This window comes from Mustela lutreola, chromosome 7 (genome assembly GCF_030435805.1).
Source record: "Mustela lutreola isolate mMusLut2 chromosome 7, mMusLut2.pri, whole genome shotgun sequence".
Lineage (NCBI taxonomy): Eukaryota > Metazoa > Chordata > Mammalia > Carnivora > Mustelidae > Mustela > Mustela lutreola.
Window position 1 is genome coordinate 111209603 of NC_081296.1, and position 5929 is coordinate 111215531.

A 5929-nucleotide genomic window follows, 5' to 3' on the forward strand; every position below is an offset into this window, starting at 1 on the left:
TGCCTCTGACAGTCTTTTATAAGACAGATAAAGAGATCACAAGTAGGCAGAGAGAGAGAGGAAGGGAAGCAGGCTCCCTACCCAGCAGAGAGCCCGATGTGGGGCTCGATCCCAGGACCCCAGGATCATGACCTGAGCCGAAAGCAGAGGCCCCAACCCACTGAGCCACCCAGGCGCCCCTACTCTAGAGTTGTTTTTACCAGTTTTCCAGGCTAGCATCATCCAAAAGCAACTATCATTGACCACTCTCTTCACACTCTCCTCAGCAGATTAGAAAAAAAAAAGTGATCTAGTTCACTCCCTGACTTTTCTAAAAGCTGGATAGAGATGGTTTTTCTGTTATTTGTGGCCAAAGCACCCTAATCTAGATTTGATTATTAGGCGAAGGGGAGTCACTGAAGAAGTTTAAGCGGGAGATGGACATAGTTTTCATTTTATGAGGACAGCAGTGGCAGAAATGTTGAGGATAGATGAGTGGGATGGGAGACTGGCTAACATTTACTCAGGGCACACCATGTGCTTCTACTAGGCTAAAAATTTTACACATATTAATTCATTTAATCTTTCCCATCCTCTATGAAGTATGTAGTATTATCTGCTTTCAATAAGAATAATCTGAAGCTCAGAGACATTAAGTTATCCGAGATCACAGAGCTAGTAAGTGGCAGAGCCAGGATTTGGACCCCAATTTTATTATTGACATTTCTTCACACACCCCTTGCCCCCAGTAATACATATCAGAAGAAGCGCATATTCCTCTCAGCCACAAACAGGCCTCATTGATCTAAGAGTAAACCACTGACTGGGTTTCCAGTGACTGACTCAGGAATAAGCTGGTGACCCAACTCCAGTCTGGCTTCTAACCACCAGTTCGTGCTGCATATTTCATAGCATTATTGTGAGAACTAAAGTGGGCTATTGCTTAAAACATACTTAATATATGGTAGGCTGACAGTAAATGGTAGCTACTGCTGTGATGATTATAGACTCCTATATATCAAGAAAAACTGAGAAGGAATGTTCAGAGAAGGAGGGCAAAGAAGTATGGTATGACAGAAGCCAAGGGAAGAGTTTAGGAAAGGCATAGCAAAATCAAATGCCATGGGAAAATAAAGTGACATGAAGAGTTAAAGAGTGGAATGGATCTAGTCTTTAGGACATGACAGGTGACTTTTGCCAGGGAAGTGTTAGTGGAAGGGTTGAGGTAGAAGGGCCACCAATTGGCTGAAGAACAAACTTGCATCTGGATTAGCAATTTCACTGTGATGGAAAGGAGAGAAAGTCAGCATTTATAAACTTTGAGGCAGAGAGTGAGAACAACCATGGGACAGGTGCCAAAGGGTATTGAAAGGATGACATCAAGCTCACAGGTAAAGGGAGGTATTAGTCTTGAAGAATTGGGCCATCTTCTACCCTCTAATGGTTTTCCTGGGGTGGGGAGAGATAAGGGTAAATTCAAATACAGATGCATTTATTGACATGGCGGGTGGAGGTGGAGGGCGTTCACCTTTGGAATAGTTCTTTTCTCCTAGTGAAGTGGAGGCAGGGTCATCTGCTGAGGAGAGTGTGAAGAGAGTGGTCAATGATAGTTGCTTTTGGATGATGCTAGCCTGGAAAACTGGTAAAAACAACTCTAGAGTAGGGGCGCCTGGGTGGCTCAGTGGGTTGGGGCCTCTGCTTTCGGCTCAGGTCATGATCCTGGGATCCTGGGATCGAGCCCCACATCGGGCTCTCTGCTGGGTAGGGAGCCTGCTTCCCTTCCTCTCTCTCTCTGCCTACTTGTGATCTCTTTATCTGTCAAATAAATAAGTAAAACCTTTAAAAAAAAAACAAACAAAACAACCAACTCTAGAGTAGTGACAGCTGAGGGCATAGCTAAATTGGAGACCAAGAATTTTCAATAGCTTTAATATATAGGAATATATGATTCTCTTGAGCACCTCTCACTTACCCAGATAGAGATAGAACAAAGAGCCTGTCTGTGCCCTCAGCAAGTTATGGAAGCATGAGGTTCAAAGTAATGGAAATAGCGACCATTTGACTGTAGTCCAGTCTCTGGTTCCTCATACACCGCCAAGGGCCTTATTCATACAAACAAAATCTATGCCTACAACTGGGACTGCCAACCACTGTTGTCAAAGGGTCAGAGGGTTAAAGAACAGACTGTTCACTCCCTCAAATTCAAAGGGAAGAATCAAACTGTTAATCAAAGCACTTTACCTGGGAATCTCACAGTGTTCCAAGATTACAGGTGGTAAAACAATATTCATCCTTTGATTAAATGCTGAGTCTCAAATTTGATGTATCCCCTTTCTTTCATCTAGGATAAAACAAAGTTAAAGACATTCATATTTAAGGCTTTATGTCCAATGGATAGGATTAGTAGGACTAAGAGCAATATGGCATGTAAAATAAAACTACATAAATATTTGAATTATTCAGTATGTGTGTCTATGCCACATAACATGACATCCTGCTGAGTCAAGAGAACTTAAAACATCTCTCCATTATTAGCAACTTCATTCCCCCTTAAACCTGGCCAATAAGAGAAAATGTCTACTTGTTAGAATATGGAAGGAACATTTCTCCTTCAGGAAGTTGCTTTAAGATATTGCTTCAAAGTTGCTCTTGGTTATTTTAATTGATTTAATGAGTTTTTTCTTCTAAAAAACTTAAGGTGTGTCCTTTTATTGTTCAAAAGAGAACAAAGGCAATAGTAAACAAGTGACTGTTGTATCATAAGGTATGTCAAAGCAATGAAAATACCAATTATCCAGATAGAAGACTATCACTGGTTGTACATCCCCTGCTTGGAGACCATGGCTTCCTCTGAACTCATCACTCTTAGAGATAGTTGTCTTTTCAGAGCTTCTTAATTGACAAATATGCCTAAAGCATTAGAGTAAACTAATCCTATTTTTATACCTAAAATAATGCTGCCATCATATCAGCATATAAAAACATGAGTAAAAAAGAAAAGGCTTACAAAGACAGATTTCTTAGAGAAGTCTTCCTAGAAGATCAGCATTGGGATTTTAATACTGGGATATAAAGTGGAGTCACTGGAGCTTAGATATCAGAGATCTTATTAGCTTATGAACTAGCAAGGAGGCCAGAATTTACTTTGTAATTATAAACATCCTAGACTGCTGAGAGAATAACATAGTGTAGGAAAAAAAAAAACAAACAGCAAGTCTCCTTTTAAGTATTAGATATGATCATAAGTGAATAAGACTCCGTCACTGACCTCATGGAGGTCTTTCCAAATCTCACCTTTCTGAAAATAACTGTGAGACAACATTAAGTGAGCTCCTCAGCAAGAAAGCTCAGTGCCAAGTATGGAAAGAACACTAAGACTTGCTGCCACTCATTTCTTACGATGGAGTCACATTAGATAGGGTTACAGTTCACAGATAACAAGAGACATTTTTCTAAGTAAAAATTAACTTTAGGGGCACCTGGGTGGCTCAGTTGGTTAAGTGACTGCCTTTGGCTCAGGTCATGATCCTGGAGTCCTGAGATTAAGTGCCACATCAGGCCCCCAGCTCCATGTGGAGTCTGCTTCTCCCTCTGACCTCCCCTCTCATGCTCTCTCTCTCTCAAATCAATAAATAAAAATCTAAAAAAAAACCTTTAAATATGTTTTGGGGAGTTGTGTGGGGCCATCTTGGTCATTATTTCCTGAATGACTTGAACAGATCATTGTTTCTTTGGCTGACCATCCAGGTTACACTTCAAACCTATGTCATTTGAAAAATATGTATTGTTAAACAATGTACGTGCATTTGGAAATATGGTTTTGTTTCTCTTTTTAAAAACCATAAATGGGATCCCATTGTACTTATTAGTTTACCTCCTTAGGGTGTTTAGGAAGTCTTAAGCACCTATGACAACTTGTGCTTTCCAAAAATGGCCACAGCAATATTTCTGGTCCCATGTTCTCTTTAAAAACCTTACTTCTCCTCATCAAGAAGTAGGGTCTGTTTCCCCACCCCCTGAACTTGGATGAGGCTTTGTGAGGGTATGGAGAAATAGAAGGCAGTAGAATTGACACTGCATGACTTCTAAAGCAGATAAAAGGTAAGATGGTAGAAATCTGGCTCTCCTACTCTTGGGATACTCACCCTTGGAAACTAGCCATCATGCTGTGAGAAAGCCCAGAGCAGTCCATAGTAAAAGACCACCTGGAGAGATCTACATGGAGTTGAACTGAGTTCTCCAGCCTGTGGCCCCCAGCCAGTATTAACCATCGACATGAAAGTCAAAAGTTTTCAGATGATTCTAATCCTCAACCTTCCAGTTGAGGCCCTATGCATAAAGAGAGCAGAGAAAAGTCATTCCTGCCATGCAGTCTGAATTCCTGACCCACAGAATCCATTGGCATAATAAACGTTTATTTTATACAACTGTATTGTGGGAGTAATTTGCAATGCAATCATAGTGACCGGAAGTGTACCAATATATTCCGTTATATTCAATCTATTTCATTCTTTCAGCAAAAACATAATTAACTATAGTATTTAGGTATCGTAAGCTTATTTTAATCATTCTTGTATTGATAGACACTTAGGTGGTTTGGACTTGTTTCCAATTATAGATAAGGCTGAAATAAATAAGCACCTACACCTCTATTTGTACACAAACGTCAATATTTCTATGAAAATATATAAATTAATTTTTATAAAACCTATAAATGAGTTAACAAATACACATAAGGTACTTAGAACAGTGCCTGGCACATAGTCACACATTTTGTTATTATTTTTTTGTTACTATAGATTGAATTTCTAGATGGAAGATGATAGTTTGTCCTATCTTTAGTGACAGGCATCTGAACAATTGTATTTAACAGCTACAATACAGTGTAACCCACTTTCCAGAGTTTTTATCATGGCAGAAAGTTGCAAACATAATCAGTCATAGAATTAAATCCCTGAAAACATCTGTATGCTGCTGACATGACCAGCTCTACAAATCAGTTTTCAAAAAACTTAATCTGCTCCGCGTGATGGAGAGTTACAAAAGATCCGCTGGAAATCATCATTTGCAGACTAGAGAGGAAAGAGGGAATCCACCCGCTCAAGTCCGTGCCGCTGTTCAATTCCATTTGCATCCGCTCCGGCAGACCACTTGGTGGAGTGAGTGAGGAGGAGGTTCAGGACATCACTTTACTGGTGACAGTTTGTGTCACAAGTTTAGGCTTGTGCTTTTCTAGCCGTTGTCACTCTATTCCACCACCTCTAACTCTTCCTCAGACGTGCTTCTATCTGTCCGGCACCTTTTAATCACATTTACCTCCAAATTCCTGGGTGGGGTGAAGGGGGTAAGGGGAGAGGAAAAGGACCACCTGTCCAGCTTGTCTTGTCTCAAAAGGGTCGACTAATCAAACTTAACTCACACTGCAAACAACCAGTTTTTAACAGCTTTTAACAGCCTTTCTCTTTCGATTTTCTCCCGTTTTGCTCCATTTTTAAGGGACTCAGGTAACCGCCCTCTCCTCTCTGCCTTCCTCCCTTGCCCTTCCCCGGGTCAGGGCAAACGTAGTACAGCTGAGGAGGAGCAGTTTTAGGGAACTCGTGTGCTTTCAGGTCGGCAGGCCACCAGCCCGCAGGCTTCGCGGCAGCTCGGTGGACGGCCGGCCTGCCCATCTCTCCCCCGCCCAGCGTCTTAACCTCCGCCCGCGGAGGAGTTCCAAAGCCGAGGACAGTGGGGCGGGAGCCGGAGACTCTGAAGCCCTGAGCAACTTCCCCGCCCTACAGCCCCACCCATTAGCACTCGGCCTCCCCCAGAGCCCACAAGAGACACCTTCGTCCCCGCCCCTCCACAGGTCACCTCCCTCCACGCCCCTTTCCCTTGGCCCCGGCAGCCGGCAGGCAGGGAAGTGTCGTAAAGCCAGGCCTAGGAAACTTTACCCGGGGTAACAGCCGAG